Source organism: Dendrobates tinctorius, unplaced genomic scaffold, assembly GCF_039654945.1.
Source record: "Dendrobates tinctorius isolate UK_male_01 unplaced genomic scaffold, ASM3965494v1 ptg000032l, whole genome shotgun sequence".
NCBI classification, from domain to species: Eukaryota; Metazoa; Chordata; class Amphibia; order Anura; family Dendrobatidae; genus Dendrobates; species Dendrobates tinctorius.
This window is the reverse complement of record NW_027361700.1, coordinates 34906836-34930777: the sequence shown is the minus strand read 5'-3', so window position 1 is coordinate 34930777 and position 23942 is coordinate 34906836. Positions and strand designations below refer to the sequence as shown.

Sequence of the window (23942 nt, the reverse complement as noted above, 5' to 3'; positions counted from 1 at the left end):
ACAACGTACAAATGCAAACGGCAGAACAGAAAACTTAGCTTTTGGAGAGCAGGAATTCAGACTGGTATCCAAGGATCCACAGAGAAATCACCCGCAGAGCAGACGGGCGTGGACAGCCTTATATCCAGTCCGAAACTCCACTCAGCCAATCATCATCATTAGACCCAGATGCCTGATAATCAGGCTCATTATCTTTCTTTACTAGAAGAGGGAGTTCATCGGGCCTCAGTGGTAAAGGGGAAAATGAACTCACAACAGTACCTCCCCCTTGAGGAGGGGTCACCGAACCCTCAACCACGCCACCAGGGCGATCAGGGTGAGCCCGATGAAAGGCACGCACCAATCTTTTGGCATGAATATCAAAGGCAGAGACCCAGGAATTATCCTCCTGACCATAACCCTTCCACTTAACCAAATACTGGAGTCTCTGTCTAGCCAAACGGGAATCCAGTACCTTCTCTACCTCATATTCCATGTTACCTTCAACCAATACAGGGTCCGGAGGCACCCCAGGAATAACAGGTTCAACAAACCTCTTCAACAAAGACTTATGGAACACATTATGGATTTTAAATGTGACAGGATGAGCGAAACGAAAAGAGACTGGATTAATAATCTCCAAAATCTTGTAAGGTCCAATAAATCTAGGCTTAAACTTAGGAGAAGCCACCTTCATAGTAATATTTTTTGATGATAACCACACCATATCACCAACCTTAAACTGGGGACCAATGGTCCTATGTCGGTTGGAAAACCGCTGGGCCTTTTCCTGGGAGAGAGATAACTTATCCACCACTTGGTCCCAGATCTGGTGCATTCTCTCCACCACAGTGTCAACACCTGGGCAGGCAGAGGGCTCCACCTGCCCTGAAGAAAATCGAGGATGAAACCCAAAGTTACAAAAAAAAGGTGACATCAAAGTGGCAGAACTGGCTCTATTATTTAAAGCAAATTCGGCCAAGGGCAAAAATGAAAACCAATCATCCTGATCAGCGGAAATAAAACATCTCAAATATGACTCCAAGGTCTGGTTTGTTCTCTCTGTCTGCCCATTGGTTTGAGGGTGAAAAGCAGAGGAGAAGGACAACTGAATTCCCAGCTTGGAACAGAAAGTTCTCCAAAATCTAGACACAAACTGAACTCCTCTGTCAGATACAATGTTCTCAGGAATCCCGTGCAAGCGAACCACCTGTTGCATAAACAGGGGTACCAACTCAGAGAAAGACGGCAACTTAGGGAGTGGTACAAGATGGACCATCTTAGAGAATCTATCACAAATCACCCAAATAACAGTCATTCTCTGAGAGACAGGCATATCAGAGATAAAATCCATTGAAATATGGGTCCATGGCCTCTTGGGGACAGGCAAATGCATCAACAACCCACTAGAGCGAGAACACGATTTAGACCGGGAGCAAGTCCCACAGGACTGCACAAAATTCCTGACATCACGAGACAAGGAGGGCCACCAAAAAGACCGACTCACCAAATCTCTAGTACCAAAAATACCTGGATGACCAGCCAAAGCAGAGCAATGAACTTCAGACATCACTCTCCTCTTCCACTGGTCAGGAACATACAACTTTCCACTGGGACAACGCTCAGGTTTGTCCTCCTGGAACTCTTCCAGAGCATGTCTCAAATCGGGCGAGATGGCAGAAAGAACTACCCCTTCGCCTAAGATGGTAGCAGGTTTGGTCACCACAGGAGAATCAGCAAAGAAGCTCCTAGAGAGGGTGTCTGCCTTGACATTCTTAGTTCCAGGAAGAAAAGAAACCACAAAATCAAAACGTGTAAAAAACAAGGCCCACCTAGCCTGTCTAGGGTTCAAGCGCTTAGCCGGCTCTAGGTAAATCAAATTCTTGTGGTCAGTGAGGACCACGACTTGATGCTTAGCTCCCTCCAACCAATGTCTCCACTCCTCAAATGCCCATTTCATGGCCAACAGTTCCCGATTCCCCACATCATAGTTACGTTCAGATGGAGAGAACTTTCGGGAAAAGAAAGCACAGGGATTCATTTTAGATGTTACAGGATCCTTTTGGGACAAAACAGCTCCTGCACCAATCTCAGAAGCATCCACCTCTACCTGGAACGGAAGTGAGACATCAGGTTGCCGCAAAACCGGGGCGGAGGCGAATCTTCGCTTCAGCTCCTGAAAGGAAGAAACAGCCTCTGGAGACCAATTTAACACATCAGCACCCTTTTTAGTCAAATCAGTCAATGGCTTGGCAATACTAGAAAATTTTGCTATAAATTTCCGATAAAAGTTAGCAAAACCCAAAAACTTCTGAAGGGCCTTCAAAGAAGTGGGCTGAACCCAATCGTGAATGGCCTGTACCTTGGCCGGGTCCATTTCAATAGTTGACCGAGACAAAATAAATCCCAAAAAAGAAATCCTCTGTACTCCAAAAAGGCATTTAGATCCTTTGACATACAGGGAATTCTCCCTCAAGATCCGGAACACAGTCCGAATATGTTCCACATGAGAATCCCAATCCTTGGAGAAGATCAAAATATCATCCAGATAGATAATCAAAAATTTATCGACAAAATCTCGGAAAATATCGTTCATGAAGCACTGGAAGACAGAAGGGGCATTAGTGAGCCCAAAAGGCATCACTAGGTACTCAAAATGTCCCTCCGGAGTATTAAACGCCGTCTTCCATTCATCCCCATGCTTAATGCGAATAAGATTATACGCCCCCCTGAGGTCAAGATTGGTAAACCAACAAGCACCTTTAACTCTAGAGAATAGATCCGAAATCAGGGGTAACGGATACTGATATTTAACAGTAATTTTGTTGAGGGCACGATAATCAATACAAGGTCTTAATGATCCATCTTTTTTGGCTACAAAAAAAAAACCGACACCTAAGGGTGACGAGGATGGTCTAATATGACCCTTCTCCAACGCCTCCTTAATATAGGATCGCATAGCCTCGTGCTCGGGTACAGATAAATTGAAGAGCCGACCCTTGGGGAATTTACACCCCGGGCTCAGTTCAATTGCACAGTCATAACTTCTATGAGGAGGCAGAGACGCAGACTCATTCTCACTAAATACATCATAAAAGTCAGCCAAATAGTCAGGAACATCATGTGACTGGGGAGAGGTGGAGAAAACAGGAGCATCACTAAGGGCACACCGACAACCCCAACTTACCACAGACACAGATTTCCAATCCAAAACCGGATTATGAATTTGCAACCAGGGAAACCCCAGAACAATGGTATCATGCAGATTATGCAACATCAAAAATCTGCAATTTTCTTGATGGTCTGGGGCGACCCACATTACCACCTGGGTCCAAAACTGAGGTTTATTTTTTGCCAAAGGAGTAGCATCAATCCCCCTCAAAGGAATAGGCGTCTTCAGAGGTGTCATCGGAAATCCACAACGTTTAGCAAAATCCAAGTCCATTAGGTTTAGAGCTGCTCCCGAATCCACAAAAGCCTTGGCGGAGAATGTGGACAGGGAGCAGATCAGAGTAATAGTCAGAAGAAACTTAGGTTGAACACCACCAACAGAAAACGTGTGTGCAAAGCGTTTCTCTCGTTTAGGACAGACAGAAATAATATGCGAGGCATCTCCACAGAAAAAACACAACTTATTACGCCTTCTGAACTCCTGACGCTGCTCTCTGGACAAAACTCTATCACATTGCATAGGTTCAGACATTTGTTCAACAAGTGGCAACACTACTCGTGCAGTTTTGCGTTCGCGCAAACGCCGATCAATCTGAATGGCTAATGACATAGAATCGTCAAGACCATAGGGAACAGGTAATCCCACCATAGTATCTTTTACGGCTTCTGACAAACCCTTCCGAAAGAGAGCAGCCAAGGCGTTATCATTCCAAGTAGTAAGTACCACCCACTTTCGGAATTTTTGACAGTACGATTCTGCAGAATCTTGGCCCTGGTTCAATGCCAGCAGGGTCTTTTCAGCCTGATCAATGGCATTAGGTTCGTCATACAACAACCCCAAGGCTTGAAAAAATGCATTCACATTAGTCAGAATAGGATCATCAGGTTTCAAAGAAAACGCCCAATCCTGGGGATCGCCACGCAGCAAAGAGATGACAATTTTAACCTGCTGCGCGGAGCTCCCTGACGAGTTAGGCTTCAAGGCAAAAAATAATTTACAATTATTTTTGAAATTCAAAAATTTAGACCGATCCCCAAAAAATACATCAGGTGTGGGAATCTTTGGTTCAGCAGTATGAGAATGAGCAAGGTAGGCGGAAATTCCCCGCACTTCCACAGCGAGCTGCTCCACACGATCAGACAATTGCTTTATCTCCATTGAGAGAAAAAAAAATCCCCCTACGGCCTCAGAGATATAGAGGAAAAAATATACACACCTTTTTTTTTTTTTTTAAACAATTCTTTCCTGCTATTGAGTACCCTAGGATCTGCGGTTCGGCGGGTGATTCTGTTATGAATGAGTCACTGTAGGAGGCAGACACAAAAATAGCAGCTAAGTCCAGAAAACCGGAGAAGTTGGCAACTATCAGATTGCAGACCCCTGAACCTAACAACACAACTAGCAGTAGCCGTGGGGGGTTCCTACGGTGCCCTAGACCCCTCGATCACAGCCGGAGAAACTAAATAGCCTAAAGACAGAAAAGGAAAACTAAACTGCCCCAGAGCAGACCCCAAAGTAAAAGGCAGCCCCCAACATATAATGACGGTGAAGCAAGATGAAAAAACACACACACAGATAGAAAGATAGGCTGAGCATACAATGGGGCCCAAGCTAACTAAAAATAGGACAGGATAGGACAGCTGCTGTCTGCAATCTGCAAAAAACCCTAAAAAGACATAAGCCAACAGGCTGATATGGAAAAAGGCCCTGAAGCAGCTAGGCTTCAAAAACTATATCAGCACTCAGGTATTTTCTGAAGACAGAGCTAAAGGAATTCAGATCACCCCAGCAGCGAATGACAGAAATCCAGCAAAACAAAGACAACGTACAAATGCAAACGGCAGAGCAGAAAACTTAGCTTTTGGAGAGCAGGAATTCAGACTGGTATCCAAGGATCCACAGAGAAATCACCCGCAGAGCAGACGGGCGTGGACAGCCTTATATCCAGTCCGAAACTCCACTCAGCCAATCATCATCATTAGACCCAGATGCCTGATAATCAGGCTCACTATCTTTCTTTACTAGAAGAGGGAGTTCATCGGGCCTCAGTGGTAAAGGGGAAAATGAACTCACAACACTAATGAACTTGGATTTTGCTAAACGTTGTGGATTTCCGATGACACCTCTGCGGACGCCTATCCCTTTGAGGGGGATTGATGCTACTCCTTTGGCGAAAAATAAACCTCAGTTTTGGACCCAGGTGGTAATGTGGGTCGCCCAAGACCATCAAGAAAATTGCAGATTTTTGGTGTTGCATAATTTGCATGATACCATTGTTCTGGGGTTTCCCTGGTTGCAAATTCATAATCCAGTTTTGGATTGGAAATCTGTGTCTGTGGTGAGTTGGGGTTGTCGGTGTGCCCTTAGTGAGGCTCCGGTTTTTTCCACCTCTCCTCAGTCGCATGATGTTCCTGACTATTTGGCGGATTTTTATGATGTATTTAGTGAGAATGAGTCTGCATCTTTGCCTACTCATAGGAGTTATGACTGTGCAATTGAACTGAGCCCGGGGTGTAAATTTCCCAAGGGTCGGCTTTTCAATTTATCTGTACCCGAGCACGAGGCTATGCGATCCTATATTAAGGAGGCGTTGGAGAAGGGTCATATTAGACCATCCTCTTCACCCTTAGGTGCTGGGTTTTTTTTCGTGGCCAAAAAGGATGGTTCATTAAGGCCTTGTATTGATTATCGTGCCCTCAACAAAATTACTATTAAATATCAGTATCCGTTACCCCTGAATTCGGATCTATTCTCCAGAGTTAAAGGTGCTTGCTGGTTTACCAAGCTTGACCTCAGGGGGCGTATAATCTTATCCGCATTAAGCATGGGGATGAATGGAAGACGGCGTTTAATACTCCGGAGGGACATTTTGAGTACCTGGTGATGCCTTTTGGGCTCACTAATGCCCCTTCTGTCTTCCAGTGCTTCATGAACGATATTTTCCGAGGCTTTGTGGATACATTTTTGATTATCTATCTGGATGATATTTTGATCTTCTCCAAGGATTGGGATTCTCATGTGGAACATATTCGGACTGTGTTCCGGATCTTGAGGGAGAATTCCCTGTATGTCAAAGGATCGAAATGCCTTTTTGTGGTACAGAGGATTTCTTTTTTGGGATTTATTTTGTCTCTGTCAACTATTGAAATGGACCCGGCCAAGGTACAGGCCATTTATGATTGGGTTCAGCCCACTTCTTTGAAGGCCCTCCAGAAGTTTTTGGGTTTTGCTAATTTTTATCGGAAATTTATAGCAAAATTTTCTAGTATTGCCAAGCCATTGACTGACCTGACTAAGAAGGGTGCTGATGTGTTGAATTGGTCTCCGGAGGCTGTTTCTTCCTTTCAGGAGCTGAAGCGAAGATTCACTTCTGCCCCGGTTTTGCGGCAACCTGATGTCTCACTCCCGTTCCAGGTAGAGGTGGACGCTTCTGAGATTGGTGCAGGAGCTGTTTTGTCCCAAAAGGATTCTGTAACATCTAAAATGAATCCCTGTGCTTTCTTTTCCCGAAAGTTCTCTCCATCTGAACGTAACTATGATGTGGGGAATCGGGAACTGTTAGCCATGAAATGGGCATTTGAGGAGTGGAGACATTGGTTGGAGGTAGCTAAACATCAAGTCGTGGTCCTCACTGACCACAAGAATTTGATTTACCTGGAGTCGGCCAAACGCTTGAACCCTAGACAGGCTAGGTGGGCCTTGTTTTTTACACGTTTTGATTTTGTGGTCTCTTTTCTTCCTGGCACTAAGAATGTCAAGTCTGACGCTCTCTCTAGGAGTTTCTTTGCTGATTCTCCTGTGGTGACCAAGCCTGCTACCATCTTAGGCGAAGGGGTAGTTCTTTCTGCCATCTCGCCCGATTTGAGACGTGCTCTGGAAGAGTTCCAGGAGGACAAACCTGAGCATTGTCCCAGTGGAAAGTTGTATGTTCCTGACCAGTGGAAGAAGAGAGTGATGTCTGAAGTTCATTGCTCTACATTGGCTGGTCATCCAGGTATTTTTAGTACTAGAGATCTGGTGAGTCGGTCTTTTTGGTGGCCCGCCTTGTCTTGTGATGTCAGGAATTTTGTGCAGTCCTGTGGGACTTGCTCCCGGTCTAAACCTTGTTCTCGCTCTAGTGGGTTGTTGACGCCTTTGCCGGTTCCCAGGAGGCCATGGACCCATATTTCAATGGATTTCATCTCTGATATGCCTGTCTCTCAGAGAATGACTGTTATTTGGGTGATTTGTGATAGGTTCTCTAAGATGGTTCATCTTGTACCACTCCCTAAGTTGCCATCTTCCTCTGAGTTGCTGCCCCTGTTTTTGCAACAGGTGGTTCGCTTGCACGGGATTCCTGAGAACATTGTATCTGACAGAGGAGTTCAGTTTGTGTCTAGTTTGGAGGACTTTCTGTTCCAAGCTGGGAATTCAGTTGTCCTTCTCTGCTTTTCACCCTCAGACCAATGGGCAGACGGAGAGAACAAACTAGACCTTGGAGTCGTATTTGAGATGTTTTATTTCCACTGATCAGGATGATTGGGTTTCATTTTTGCCCTTGGCCGAATTTGCTTTAAATAATAGAGCTAGTTCTGCCACTTTGATGTCACCTTTTTTTTGTAACTTTGTGTTTCATCATCGATTTTCTTCAGGGCAGGTGGAGCCTTCTGCCTGCCTAGGTGTTGACACTGTGGTGGAGAGAATGCACCAGATCTGGGACCAAGTGGTGGATAAGTTATCTCTCTCCCAGGAAAAGGCCCAGCGGTTTTCCAACCGACATAGGACCATTGATCCCCAGTTTAAGGTTGGTGATATGGTTTGGTTATCATCAAAAAATATCGCTATGAAGGTGGCTTCTCCTAAGTTTAAGCCTAGATTTATTGGACCTTACAAGATTTTGGAGATTATTAATCTGGTCTCTTTTCATTTGGCTCTTCCTGTTACATTTAAAATCCATAATGTGTTTCAAAGTCCTTGTTGAAGAGGTTTGTTGAACCAGTAGTTCCTGGGGTGGCACCTCCGGACCCTGTATTGGTTGAAGGTAACATGGAATATGAGGTAGAGAAGATACTGGATTCCCGTATGGCTAGACGGAGACTCCAGTATTTGGTTAAGTGGAAGGGTTATTGTTATGATAGAGTGACCGTAGAAGGCAGACACAAAAATAGAAGCTACATCCAGAAAACCAGTGGAGCTGGCAACTATCCGATTGCAGACCCCTGAACCTATCAACACACTAGCAGTAGCCGTGGGGGGTACCTACGGTGCCCTAGACCCCTCGAACACAGCCGGAGGACTATATAGCCTAAGATAGAAAGGGAAATCTAAACTGCCCCAGAGCAGACCCGAAAGTAATAGGCAGCCCCCAACATATAATGACGGTGAAGAAAGATGAAAAAACACTGACACAGATAGAAAGATAGGCTGAGCAAACATTTGGGCCCAATCTAATCTAAACAGGAAAGGAAAGGAAAGCTGCTGTCTGCAGTCGGCAAAAAACATAGGCCAGCAAGCTGAAATGGAAAAAGACCCTGAAGCAACTAAGCTTCAAAACTAAATCAGCACTCTGGTATTTTCAGAAGACAGAGCTAAGGAGTTCAGCTCACCCCAGCAGGGAAAGGCTGAAATCCAGAAAAAACAAAGCAAGGCACAAATGCAAAAAGCCAGGAGGAAAACTTAGCTTTAGCAGAGCAGGAATTCAGACTGGACTCCAAGGATACCACAGGGAAATCACCCGCAGGGAGGAATGGGCGTATGCAGCCTTATATCCAGTCTGTGACTCCACTCAGCCAGTCATCATCATTAATCTCAGGTGTCTGATAATCAGACTCACTACCTCTCCTTTCCAGAAGAGGGAATTCCTTGGGCCTCAGTGATGAAGGGGAAAATGAACTCACAACAGGTTATGGTCAGGAGGATGATTCCTGGGTCTCTGCCTCTGATATTCATGCCAAAAGATTGGTGCGTGCCTTTCATCGGGCTCACCCTGATCGCCCTGGTGGCGTGGATGAGGGTTCGGTGACCCCTCCTCAACGGGGAGGTACTGTTGTGAGTTCATTTTCCCCTTCACCATTGAGGTCTGATGAACTCCCTCTTCTGGTGAAGGAAGGTAGTGAGGCTGATTACCAAGCACCTGGGCAGGATGATGATGACTGGGTGACGGGAATTACTGACTGGATATAAGGCAGCCAACGCCCTTCTGCCTTGCTGGTGATCTCTCTGAGGGATTCTAGGAGACCAGTCTGATTCCTGCTCCTCAAAAGCTAAGTTTTCTGCTCTACTTTTTACATTTGTGTTTTGGTTTTCTTTTGCATTGTTTTCCTTGATTTCTGCCATTCCCTGCTGGGGTGAGCTGAATTCCTTTTTGCTCTGTCTTCAGAAAATACCTGAGTACTGATATAGTCTTTTTGAAGCCTAGCGTCTTCAGGGCTTTTTTCCCTATCAGCTGTTGGCTCTTGTTTTGATAGGGTTTTGGCGGATTACAGACAGCAGCTTTTCTATCCTGTCCTATCTAGTTAGCTTGGGCCCCATCATTTGCTCAGCCTATCTTTCTATCTGTGTGAGTGTTTTTTCATCTTGCTTCACCGTCATTATATGTTGGGGGCTGCCTATTGCTTTGGGGTCTGCTCTGGGGCAGTTTAGATTTCCCTTTCTGTCTTTAGGCTATGTAGTTCTCCGGCTGTGATCGAGGGGTCTAGGGCACCGTAGGAACCCCCACGGCTACTGCTAGTTGTTGTTGATAGGTTCAGGGGTCTGCAATCCGATAGCTGCCAACTTCTCTGGTTTTCTGGACTTAGCTAGTATTTCTGTTTTTGCCTCCTACGGTGACTCATTCATAACAATTTAGATAAAACTCATTTTTATTAATTTCAGTTAAAAACTCTGACATTGATTCTTGCCCATAGGTGATTCCCACCTACCCACACTGCCATGGGGACCAGATTCGCACCCAGCTACGCAAACTTGTATGTGAGTAGGTGGGAAGACATCCACATACACCCACAGGGCGTGCTGTGTGCGGGTCTGGTCCTCTGGCAGCGTTTTATCTATGATATTATTTCTATTTGGTCCGATGGGGAAGAATCTGGGTCTCATCTGTCCACAAAACTCCTCTAATAGAAATTGCTGTCTGATGGCCCTCTACAAATAGTGATGACCGGCTGATGGCCCTGCAAAAAAAAAAAAAAGCAACTTTCAATGTGTCTGATCATATCTCACACACCACATGGCCAGATAACGTATTAAAATGATACAATTACATTTCCTGTGGAATGTTTTTTCACCATTGAAAGCAATGCAAACCTGCAAAAATGTAGCAAAGACACTGCGTGATCACAGATCAATCAATTCACAGTCACACAGAAAATGGAGGGTCAGCACCTCTCTATATCGCTTCAATCTTTGGATTATTATTCACAGACTGAGATATCACTCCTATTTTCAATGTGCTCCAGAACTGAAGTAGTACATCACAATCAGATTTAGATCTTTTGGTATCCCAGTTTGGGATGAGCTGTGCTGGCACATCATCCTGCTCAAAGAGACCAGAACAAGTTACCTTCACTGGTTCCACATTACAAAAATTCACAATTTGCACAATTTATTTTTCTCGAGTTATAAATATGTTATCAGTATATATAATTGTATGCTCTAGTAATTAAATAAAATAAAATATTATTACAATGTGACCCATATTTACTGTATCAACGTCCCTTCTATTAATTAAGTAGAGATGATTACTTCTACAAATTACCAGAAAAATAATAGTAAATCAGAGGTTACAACAATTTCCAAGGCTTTGATGTGACTATTTGCAAATTTACAACACCTTCTAAAGTATCATCTAACAAAGAATGTTTCTGAGTTGTAGCAACACCTCTCTGACTGTGTAAATCAGTAAGCCATTCTACTATTTGCTTTCACACAGCGTCTAAGCTCCAGTCTGATATTTTTCACATCTGGCTACAATAGGTAAGTGAAGTATTTCTTTAATTGCCCGTCATGTAGTTATATTTCTGATGTAGGAGATATTTTGCACATATTAATAACTGTATTAAATTTATCTATAGTCTTATGTAAAATTTCATTTAACAATACCATAACCTATTCTACCAAATAACAACCTCAGCATTGCTATATCTGATACCATTAGCTCTTCTGTATCTGTTTATTTACATTGAAAGCCCATTATAGGTAAAAAAAAAAATCTATTATTTATTCTTTTATTATGTAACAAATTTCAAAGAGCGAAGGAGAAAGTTTTGAAATGTTGTTGTGGCAAATTGACAAGTGTTTTTTTTGTTAATTTTAACGTTCTTGGTGTTTGATTTTTAATGTGGAAATACCAAATCTGAGTTTGGCACTTTATTTCAGAGAACCATATAGAAAGTGCACTAGCTGCTTCTGTGGTAGATACATCCTTGACTGTTAAAAAAAGATTGTTAGCCATTTTGTTTAGATATCAAAAGACTGGAAAATCTGAAGGGTTTGATTGTACACTGACAGGTACTTAAATACGTGTTACTGTATCCAATCTAAAAAACGATTATCTTTAACTTTTTAAGAGCTGAGCCACTAAAGGCAACAGGGAATCTTCAGTTTTTGCATTGTTTTATTCTTACATTTCCAGAACTTTTTGAGAAGGGAATCGGTCACGTGAAAAAAAGCTAGTAGCCTGCAGATATAGGGTTAATCTGCAGGTTAATAGCATTCTAAGCGTTGTCCACACGTTGCAGATTTGCTGCGGATTTGACTTTGCAGATCTGAAAGTGATTTAGGCTAAGTGCACACGTAGCAGAAAATTTCTGCTGGAAAACCTGACTCCTTTCCCAGAAACCACGCATTTTTTTCTGCGCATTTTCTGCTCGGTTTTTGCGCAAAAAATGCGCGTTTTTTTCAGCGCGTTTTCAAAGCGCATAGAAATAGCCAGAAATGCAGAAAATCTGCGAAATTAATGAGCATGCTGCGCTTTATTACCACAAAGCGTAAAAAACTCATCAATATGCACAAAAAGTGCAAAATGCATAGAAATGCATGGGAAGCTTATTTTTAGCGTTTTTATAGCGTTTTTATTGGGAAAACCGCTAAAAAAAAACGCTGTGTGTAAACACAGCCTTACAGTACAATGGTAACCTATGGGAAAAAAAATTGGCTGTGCACATGTTGCAGAACATTCCTCACCGAATCCACAGCGGTTCACTTTCCGCAGCATGTCAATTCTTTGTGCGGATTCCACAGCGTTTTTACACCCATTTCATTATAGAAATCCGCAGGTGTAAAAACGCAGGCGAAATCTACACAAAATCCACTAGAAATCCGCAAGAATTCCACAGGGAATCCACGCGGATTTTGACCTGCGGATACTGCCAACAGATCCAGATTTTGCGTGGAAAATTCCGCACAGCAATCCACAACATGTACACATACCCTTAGCCTGCCCAGCGCCGCCACTTAAAGCACTGCTGCTGGGAGGAAATGAATTTTATTCCCCCAGCAGTATTCTGGTATTGGATACTGGGCAGCGCCAGCACAACTTTAGTCACAGTTCTGTGTATAGAGAGTGACTGTAACTGCGCCCCTGGCACTGACTGTATTAAAGTTACAGGAATATCAAACTGCATGTTTTTATGTTTAGGATTATACAGACATACCTGCATATTTATATTTTAAATTGCATTTCTTCATTTTTTTTTTTAGAAGTTTTTTTCTTTTATTTTTTTTACACTAGTACGCAGTACTAGAATGGCAGAGGTCACAAAGGGGTTAATTCCATGCTAAACCTTCCCCTACATGCAGCTTATATATATGGTGCAAGTTGGAAGTGGGTGTGTGGAGCGGGGTCATGCATCGAGCCTGCTCCATACCCGGCAGGCAATGGCTGTGTTATACAGCCAGGAACTGCCACTAACAATACCATGTGGAATGGTGCTAGACCACAATTGCAAACCTCTTAAATGCCTCTGGCAATCTCTGACAGCGGCATATAACTAGCGCCTACAAGCACGCATGTCTTTCTTCCACCCATTGGCGCACCCATTACATTATAGCGGGTCGTTGATGGGTTGTCATGACAGCCAGGGGTCAGCTGATGACCCACGTACTTGTCGTTATGGAACCCCTTTGAAACCCTGCCTGTGGCAGAGCTTCAAAGGAGGCTGTAATTCCTGCTATATGCAGCGATGTATTTAGCACAAGCGATCAGATGATCGCATCTTAAAGCCTCCTAAGGGGATAACAAAATCAGTAAAAAGTAAAAAAAAATGTTTTAAAAAAATATGAAAAAAATTTAAAAACCACAAAAGTTAAAATCACCTTCCTTTACCTCTATTGGAAATAAATATATTAAAAAAATTTAAAAATACACATATGTGCTATTGCCGCATTCTAAAAAGCCCAATCTATCAAAAATCTTAAAAAAAAACAATTAATCCGATCTGTGAACACCATAAATTGAAAAAATTAAAGAATGCCAAAATAATGTTTTTTGATCACCACTATTCCACAAAAAAAATGCTGTACCAAGCGATCAAAAAGTCACATACTGTATATACCACTATTGTCCTAATAACGTTGGCTTGCCCCGCAAATCTTAAGCTATCACTATAGTGGATGAAAAGCAAAACTATTACGGATCTCTGAAAATGATGACTCAACTCAAAAAAAATTATTTTTGCTTCAGATTTTTTTTTCACCACTTAAATAATAAAAGAATTGGGACATGTAATTTTCACCACAACATGTACAGGGTAAAACCAAGCCTCACAAAACATTGTCAGAATTTTTTTTTTTCACAATTTCACTGCACTTGGAATTTTTTTCCCATTTTCGAGTACATTGTGTGGCTAAATGAATGGTGTCATTTAAAAGTACAACTCTTTCTGCCAAAAACGAGCCCATCATATATCAATGTGGACAGAAAAATAGGAATAGGGGTGTGTGCACACGTTTTTTTCGTGTTTAGGCGTTTTTACCGGCAAAAACTCATAAAAATGCTTACAAGAAGCATCCCATTCATTTTAATGAACTCTGCACTTTTTGTGCATATTGATGTGTTTTTTTTCTACGAAAAAAATGCATCGCGGTAAAAAACGCAACATGCTCATTAATTTTGCAGAAAAATCCGCATTTCTAGCTATTTTCTATGAGACTGGGGATGCGCGGGAAAAACGCATAAAAAAGCGCTGTTTTTGCGCGGAAAAAAACCCCGTATTTTCTGGGAAGGAGTCCGGTTTTCATGCAGAAATTTTCTGCATATGTGTACACATGAATATAATTAAATTAGCAGCGCAAGCATATATATTTTGAATCAGCTGCAAGTATCAAAGCACCCCTTACCACTATGGGGTGAAAAATCAAAAATTTAAAAATATATTAATACGTATATACACGCTTAGATGCAATCATAACAAAACATTACTGATAAAAAAGACATTTTGTACCTTGTATTGGTTTGTTGATGAATATTCAATATTGAATGAGGATTTGCAGTTTTAAATAGAAAACCTATTGAAACCGGCTGAAATTAAGAGTTGAAAAATAAAGGTTATTAGATGAATATATATAAATGCACTCAGTAAAAAAAAAAAAAAAAAAAAAAAAATTTTTGAAAAGTTCCTTCCTATTAATATGCAATAATATTGATGGTCAGAGAATAACCTATGTGTCCATCCTAATAAAATAGTACAACAATTCGCAATGAACTATAAAAAGATCATATCCGACTGATATATCTAAAGTCGCAGTAATAAATATAATTATCTAGCACATAAAAGTGCCGTGCCTACTAAAATCATGTGCTGATGATGAAAGCGACCAGAGTTCAGAAAAACTCAAGGAGATAGCGCCTTAGTCCACTCAGGAGAAATTATAAAGTGCTATAAGTGTTAGGCCGGGGTCACACTGGCGAGGAATACGGCCGAGTGAGAGGCGCTAAAAGCACGCATTAGACACGGACCAATGATTCTCTATGGGGTCCCTCGCACCAGCCGTATATTTCTCATCCGTATTCTACGGTCCGTGCCAATCGCAGCATGCTGCGATTGTCAGCGTACTACGACCGTAATACGCCAATGCAAGTCTATGGGTGCGCAAAAAATACGGATTACACACGGACCACACATGTGACTTGCGAGAAATACGCACCCGGTGTCTTTTAGCAAAGCCGGCAATTCAGTGCGCTATACAGTAAACTCACACTGACAGGTTTAATAAAGAAACAAAAGAATAGATATAGACACATATAATACATACACATATATATATGCATTCTATGTGTCTATATCTATTCTTTGGTTTCTGTTTAGAAACCCTGTCATAGGGCTCCATTATATGTCCATTTTGCAAGCCTGCGAGAAAATCTCGCCATACGGATGGCATACGGATTACATACGGATGCTTACATGCGCAAAATGCGCGACCACACCTTGATTACGGATGACATACGGAGCACTGTTTAGGGGCCATTCATCCGTATTATGCATGTAAAATACTGACCGTATTTTGCGTCGGTTAGTGTGACCCCGGCCTTAAGACCAAAACAGCAATGTGCGCAAATAGAATTTAGTACCTTCATGGAAGAAGCGCCTTATCCAATTCTGCTTAATGAGTAAGCGGCTGGTCTGGGAGCTGTGTCGCGGTCGAGAGCAGACTCCCCAGGTAGATTGCTAGAGTGCACGGAAAGCACAGTGTGCGCGACGATCGCTGGCAGGTTCTGTGAACAACCAGGACCTGCGTGTCGTCTTCAGGTCACGTGACCGGCCAAAATTGCATGTTGCGCAGCAGAAGAATATAATATACAGAAAGAGCCAGTAATCCTAATCCCAAATTTGGGATTAGGATTACTGGCTCTTTCTGTATAATATATTCTTCTGCTGCGTAGAATTGGATAAGGCGCTTCTTCCATGAAGGTATTAAATTCTATTTGCACATATTGCTGTTTTGGTCTTAACACTTATAGCACTTTATAATTTCTCCTGAGTGGACTAAGGCGTTATCTCCTTGAGTTTTTCTGAACTCTGGTCGCTTTCTTCATCAGCACATGACTTTAGTAGGCACGGCACTTTTATGTGTACACATAGCCTTAGGCTATGTGCCCACATTGCAGAAATGCTGCGGAATTGTCTGCAGCATTTTCGCAACTCCCCGCTGCGGGTAAAATGCATGCAGAATTCACATGCATTTTCCCACAAAACACAAGTGTTTTTAGCTTGCAGAATGCTAGCGCTTTCCAAGCAATTTGAAGCATCACTTGGAAAGGTGATTGACAGGTTGGTCACACTTGTCAAGCACTATGCTTGACAAGTGTGACTAACTTTTTACTATTGATGCTGCCTATATAGCATCAATAATAAAGATAGGATGTTAAAAATAATTTTTAAAAAATCGGGATATACTTACCCTTGTTGTTCCCCGGAGTCCTTCCGGTCCTTAGCCGCTCTGCCAGCAACTTCTGTTCCCAGGGATGCATTGCGCGAATGACCTCTGATGATTTAGCAGTCTCTTGAGACCACTACGTCATCAGAGGTCATTCGCGCAATGCATCCCTGGGAACGGAATTTGCCGCCATCACCATTGACGTCCGGAAGGACTCCCGGGGCCGACAGAGGTTAAGTATATCCTGATTTTTTATTTTAATTCTATTTTTTACAGGAATATGGTACCCAGGGCATGGAGTAGAGTCTTCTCTCCTCCAGTCCCTGGGTACCATACGCACATGAAGTGCTCACTTTATGTATGGTGGGCATAGCCACATGTGTAAAGTGAGCGTTTCAATGCAATTCTATGGCAGTGCCGTGATTCCGCAGAATTAATGGACATGCTGCGGATTTTACCGCTATGCAATTCCGCAGCGGAATAATTCGCAGCATAGACACAGCAATTGCGGAATCCCATAGGATTACATGGGAATGCGTTTTTAAGCATTTTTTAAGAGTTTCCATAGCAGCAAAAACGCATCAGAAATGCTTAAAGAACGCAACGTGGGCACTAGAGTGACCGGATCTCTAATGGGGGGAAAAAAATGTCGGAATCTTGTTCGTCTGGACCCCACAAAACGATTACCCTTTCCAGATATTGAGATAGCCAAAATTTGAGCTCGATCAAACGACGTTAACCCGTGCCGCTCGTCGCTCAAAGTTTGAAAAATCCAAATTTTTGGCCTTTTTTCAAACTTTGAGCGACGAGCGGCACGGGTTGACGTCGTTTGATCGAGCTCAAATTTTGGCTATCTCAATATCTGGAAAGGGTAATCGTTTTGTGGGGTCCAGACGAACAAGATTCCGACATTTTTTTCCCCCCATTAGAGATCCGGTCACTCTAGTGGGCACACAGCCTTATGGCTCTGGGAGCAAGAGGAGAAAAAAAACGAAAGGAAAATGAAAATGGGCTGAGGTGTGAAGGGGATAAAGAAGAGTCACACTGCAATTACACGCATCATTCTGCGTTTACACCAGGAAATGTATTCGGTTATCGGTGTAATCATGGATATGTAACTAGATTTTGAAATACAAACTGGAAACATTTTTTGTTAGTTAAGTGCTGAAAAAATTGTTACATTTGCAGAAAAAAAAGTACCTTATGTTTGTGTCACCATATTCTGAGACATGTCACTTTTTAGATTAGTCTCTCTGTTTTGGGGTTTGTTTTTTTGCGTGACAAACTGACATTATTATTGTTTCCATTTTGGGGTACATGTAATATTTTGATCACTTTTCTATTGCATTTTTTAGGTGGGTGTGGTAGGAGGAATTGCAGTGACCAAAAAAAAACCCACCAATCCTGGAATATAGCTCCGATTACATTAATTACTGTTCGGTGCTGGCAGTGTAACAGACAATACCTGTGCTCAGTACACTGATAGTGCACCGCTGCTGTACATGTATGAGAACTAGTGATGGGCGAGCACTAAAATGCTCTGGTGCTCGTTGCTCTGGTCGAGCAAATTGGAATGTGAACAATGATGTCAGGGTCTTACACCAATTTTACAGACTCACAATAAAACATACAAAAATGAAACCAAAATGGATTTTCCTGGGAAATATGTTAAGGAACATCCTTTCCAAGGTAATGACTTTTATATAAGGCAAAATAAATAACCAAAAACAGAAATGCTCCTCCACACTTTGGGCTATGTTCACATGTAGCGTTTTTAAATTTTAGCATTGCTTTCAATCAAGACAAATGCATTCACTGGGAAATATCATTTTCACATTTTACAACCTTATCTGGCCATGTCGTGTGTGACACATCCTGTTTCATTTATGAAGGAGGGACTCTGAAAGCCACAAAGCCTATTTTTATAGGGCCATCAGGCAGCCTTACCTATTCTTAAAGGGCCAGCAGTCGGCCCTCACTATTCTTAGAGAGCCATCAGCCGGCTATGCTTTGTTGTTCCCATTATTAAACAGGGGGTCTCCTATACTTTTATTGCGTATGCAGTGAGTGGCAGGGCTGCCCAGAATTTGGACGTACCCCAATACCCCTTTGAAGAGACGAACAGGGAGGCCTCCTGAAAACAATGTTCCCATTCTTAGTAAGTGTTTCTCCCGTACTGTTTCCTATGCAGTGAATGCAAGGCCTGGCCAAAATTTAGACGTACCCCAAGACGTACAAGAGAGCCTCGTGAAAACAATGTTCCCATTATTAGGCCGGGGTCACACTAACCGATGCAAAATACGGTCCGTAGTTTACAGGCGTAATACGGATGAATGACCCCTAAATAGTGCTCCGTATGTCATCCGTAAGCAAGGTGTGGTTGCGTATTTTGCGCATGTCAGCATCCGTATGTAATCCGTATGGCATCCGTATGCAATCCGTATGGCAAGATTTTCTCGACGACTTGCAAAATGGACATATAATGGAACCCTATGATAGGGTTTCTAACATAAACGAAATAATAGATATAGACACATAGAATGCATATATATATACTGTATATATATATATACACACACACACAAGTCATTAAGATAAACATATATATATATATATTTAACAGAGTTCTTCATAGCAGAATAGCCGCTAATTAAATTGCCGGCTTCTATCAAATAATTCCCCAACCCGACATGAAATGACACATGCTTTACATTCAGTAAAGCATTTCATTTCATGGTTTTTTATATGTCCTTGACTAATAATTAGATGCGGGTTTGTGTGCAAAATTTGGGAGTTGTAGTTGTTATTTTAAGGGGTTAATTCGTTGTTAAAAAATGCGTGGGCTTCCCATTGCCCTGTAGCGGTGGCGAATGGGTTAATCTAACAAAGGGTTAATGTCACCTTACAATCGAATGGTGACATTAACCCTTTGTTAGATTAATCCACTCGCCACCAATATAGGGCAATGGGAAGCCCACGCATTTTTTAACAAAGAATTAACCCCTTAAAATAACACCTACACCTCCCAAATTTTGCATACAATCCCTCATCTAATTATTAGTCAAGGATATATAACAAAACATGAAATGAAATGCTTTACTGAATGTAAAGCATGTGTCATTTCATGTCGGGTTGGGGAATTATTTGATAGAAGCCGGCAATTTAATTAGCGGCTATTCTGCTATGAAGAACTCTGTGAAATATAAATATATATATATGTTTGTCACAATGACATGTATGCATATATATATATATATATATATATATGTGTATTCTATGTGTATATATCTATTCTTTCTTTCTTTATTAAACCTGTCAGTGTGAGTTTACTGTAAAGCGCACTGAATTGCCGACTTTTCTAAAAGACACCGGGTGCGTATTTCTCGCAAGTCACATGTGTGGTCCGTGTGTAATCCGTATTTTTTGCGCACCCATAGACTTGCATTGGCGTAATACGGGCGTAGTACGCTGACAATCGCAGCATGCTGCGATTGGCACGGACCGTAGAATACGCCCGAGAAATATACGGCTATTGGGAGCAAACCCATAGAGAATAATTTGTCCGTGTGTAATGCGTGCTTTTAACGCCTCTCACTCATCCGTATTCCTCACCAGTGTGACCCTGGCCTTACTCTTTGAAAAGAGAAAAAAGTGAACTGCACCAGAATGGTCTTATTTACACTTTGCATTTATTGTCGGATCCTTTAAGTAAACTGAACGTGTACACAGCATATTGAACTGGTGTTCGGTGCTCAGCACATATATTAAATGTAAGTCCGGGGTCACACTAACTGACGCAAAATACGGTCCGTAGTTTACAGGCGTAATACGGATGAATGACCCCTAAATAGTGCTCCGTATGTCATCCGTAAGCAAGGTGTGGTCGCGCATTTTGCGCATATAAGCATCCGTATGTAATCCGTATGCCTCCGTATGCTGAGATTTTCTCGCCGGCTTGCAAAATGGACATATAATGGAGCCCTATGACAGGTTTTATAACACAAAAGAAAGAATATATATAGCCACATAGAATACATATATATATATATACATGTCATTGAGACAGATATATATATTTATATTTCACAGAGTTCTTCATAGCAGAATAGCCGCTAATTCAATTGCCGGCTTTTGTCAAATCATTCCCCAACCCGACATGAAATGACACATGGTTTACATACAGTAAACCATTTCATTTCATGCTTTGTTTTGTATGTCTTTCATTAGTAATTAGATGAGGGTTGATGTGTAAAATTTGGGAGGTGTAGGTGTTAATTTAAGGGGTTAATTCGTTGTAAAAAAAAATGTGTGGGCTCCAGCGGTAATTTGTCAATGCGGGAGCCCACACATTTTTTTACAATGAATTAACCCCTTAAATTAACACCTACACCTCCCAAATTTTACACATCAACCCTCATGTAATTACTAGAGTTGAGCGAAACGGGTCGAAAAATTTCAAAAGTCGCCGACTTTTGGCAAAGTCGGGTTTCATGAAACGAAACCCGACCCGAGGATGAGGTCGGCGACTTACGCGCCAAAGTCGCGTTTCATAAGTTTGCTTTGCGCTCTTTTTCAGCCAATCAGGATCCACGGACACTGTGGGCAACATGATGACATAGGCAGGGGCCACCACCATCTTTCAGAAGGGCATGCAAGTGATTGGCTTGCTTTGGTGGGCGTCACAGGGGGTATAAAAGGGCGTGCACGCTGACCGCCATCTTACTTCTGCCTATCTTAGCATAGGGAGAGGTTGCTGCTGATTCTGTAGGGAGAGCGTTAGGCAGGGAAGAAGAAACAAAAATTGCTTCTGCTGCTAGCGATTTTGCCTGTACAACACACCAGTCACTGTGTGTGCAATGCAAGGGGAGGCTATATTTTGGTGGATCAGCGGTGTTGGTTGTTGGGCTGCATTGCTGTTTACCCACTGCTCTGCAAACTGCTTTTTTAAAAGCAATCCCAATTTTTTTTTTTTTGCCCTGCTGAGGTACTGAGCGTGCATTTTTTCACACCATACAGCGGTGCACACTCCTCACACAGTACCGTGTAACGGCTGTTATCACAGCCACAGTGAAGCTATCTGTGTGTCACTCTGTGAGAATAAGTCGAGGACATGTTCCGTTCTTACAGACCTGCACCTTCTAGTTTTGTCTAGCTTTCAAACAGTTAAATATATTTGCTGTTTGATCCCATTCAAAAATATAGAGAGACAGTGTGTGTCAGTCCATATACTTAAAAAACACAGAGCTTGACAATTTTACGTACACCGGACAGCCGTGTACGTGCACGCTCCTCTCAGTACCGTGTAACGGTGAAGCTATCTGTGTGTCACTCTGTGAGAATAAGTCGAGGACATGTTCCATTCTTACAGACCTGCACCTTCTAGTTTTGTCTAGCTTTCAAACAGTTAAATATATTTGCTGTTTGATCCCATTCAAAACTATAGAGAGACAGCGTGTGTCAGTCCGTATACTTAAAAAACACGGAGCTTGACAATTTTACGTACACCGGACAGCCGTGTACGTGCACGCTCCTCTCAGTACCGTGTAACGGCTGTTATCACAGCCACAGTTAAGCTATCTGTGTGTCACTGTGGAAGGATAAGTGGAGGACTTGTTCCGTTCTTACAGACCTACACTCTAGGGAGATTCCTATTCTGCCCAATTCTATATACACCTTGTAGTTTGTGATACAATAGCCAATTTCTGCCTGTGACATAGCGCTGTGATATTCAGTGGGCCTCACACAATCCAAAAGTGTCCAGTGTCCACTAGTGTGTGCAGAAATTCAAAATCTCGGTGATCCTGTAGTCACTTTTTTCACACCTGTGCCATCGAGCCTGTGACAGAGCGCTCTGATATTCAGTGGGCCTCAGACAATCCATAAGTGTCCAGTGTCCACAAGTGTGTGCAGAAATTCAAAATCTCCCTTATCCTGTAGTCACTTTTTTCACACCTGTGCCATCGAGCCTGTGATAGAGCGCTCTGATATTCAGTGGGCCTCACACAATCCATAAGTGTCCAGTGTCCACAAATGTGTGCAGAAATTCAAAATCTCCCTTATCCTGTAGTCACTTTTTTCACACCTGTGCCATCGAGCCTGTGACAGAGCGCTCTGATATTCAGTGGGCCTCACACAATCCATAAGTGTCCAGTGTCCACAAGTGTGTGCAGAAATTCAAAATCTCCGTGATCCTGTAGTCACTTTTTTCACACCTGTGCCATCGAGCCTGTGACAGAGCGCTCTGAAATTCAGTGGGCCTCACACAATCCATAAGTGTCCAGTGTCCACAAGTGTGTGCAGAAATTCAAAATCTCCCTTATCCTGTAGTCACTTTTTTCACACCTGTGCCATCGAGCCTGTGACAGAGCGCTCTGATATTCAGTGGGCCTCACACAATCCATAAGTGTCCAGTGTCCACAAGTGTGTGCAGAAATTCAAAATCTCCCTTATCCTGTAGTCACTTTTTTCACACCTGTGCCATCGAGCCTGTGACATAGCGCTCTGATATTCAGTGGGCCTCACACAATCCATAGGTGTCCAGTGTCCACAAGTGTGTGCAGAAATTCAAAATCTCCCCTGTCCTATAGACACCTTGTACCTTGTTTTACATTACTATATAGTTTGTTGGATTTTGTCTACATTTCTACCAAAAATGAGGAAGGCTGGTGGAAGAGGCCGTGGAATTGGGCGGGGGTTGGCAGCTGGTAATGATGGTGTTGGTGGTGGATCTGATGGTAGTGGCAAAAGCAAAATAGGACCGAATGCAGGAGGTGTTGAGCCTGCATCATCGTCTGGCTCCACAAGGCCTCGAAAGCTTACTTTTCTAGGAGTTGGCAAACCGCTTTTAAAGCCAGAGGTGCAGGAAAAAGTTTTGGCTTACATTGCTGACTCAGCCTCCAGCTCTATCGCCTCCTCTTCTGAAGTTGTAAAAAGTAAAAGCACTGAGTCGTCATTGGAGGCTCATGTTCATGAACCACACCTTTCCTTGTGTCCTTCACCCCAACCAAGATTGAAGGATGACGCAGGCCATACTACTGATTACTCCATGGAGCTGTTTTCACATACCATGCCTGGATTACCAAGTGAAATGGTGAAATACCCAGGCCAAGATGAATCTGACATGGAGTGCACTGATGCACAGCCACTGAAAGATGATTCTGCTGGTACATTCACTCAGAGCACTACATTGTCCTCGCAGTGTACAGAGCCAGATTCTGACCCTGATGAGACTCAGGTGCCCCTTCCCGCACACTATGCCACCATACACGGTGACACAGAGAAAGGTGCACATGACATTGAAGAGGAGGTGATGGATGACCCAGTTGTTGACCCAGATTGGCAACCATTGGGGGAAGAGGGTGCTGCTTCCAATAGCTTAGATGAGGAGCATCCACAGCAGACATCGACATCGCAACAGCTGTTATCTGGCAGGCACGGAGCA

General features: G+C 42.7%; 1 protein-coding gene across 6 annotated transcripts in view; it reads left to right on the top strand.

Annotated features, from left to right (window-relative positions):
• LOC141086571 (NXPE family member 2-like) overlaps positions 1 to 23942 on the top strand; it is a 724795-nt gene that overhangs the window by 399835 nt on the left and 301018 nt on the right. The window contains exon 4 of one of the 6 annotated variants that reach the window (XM_073572723.1): positions 11058 to 11101. The exons of the other annotated variants lie outside the window; for them this stretch is intronic. The gene's annotated coding sequence lies outside the window, so the exon portion shown is untranslated. The remainder of the gene's footprint in view (positions 1 to 11057; positions 11102 to 23942) is intronic. 6 annotated transcript variants of the gene reach the window in all.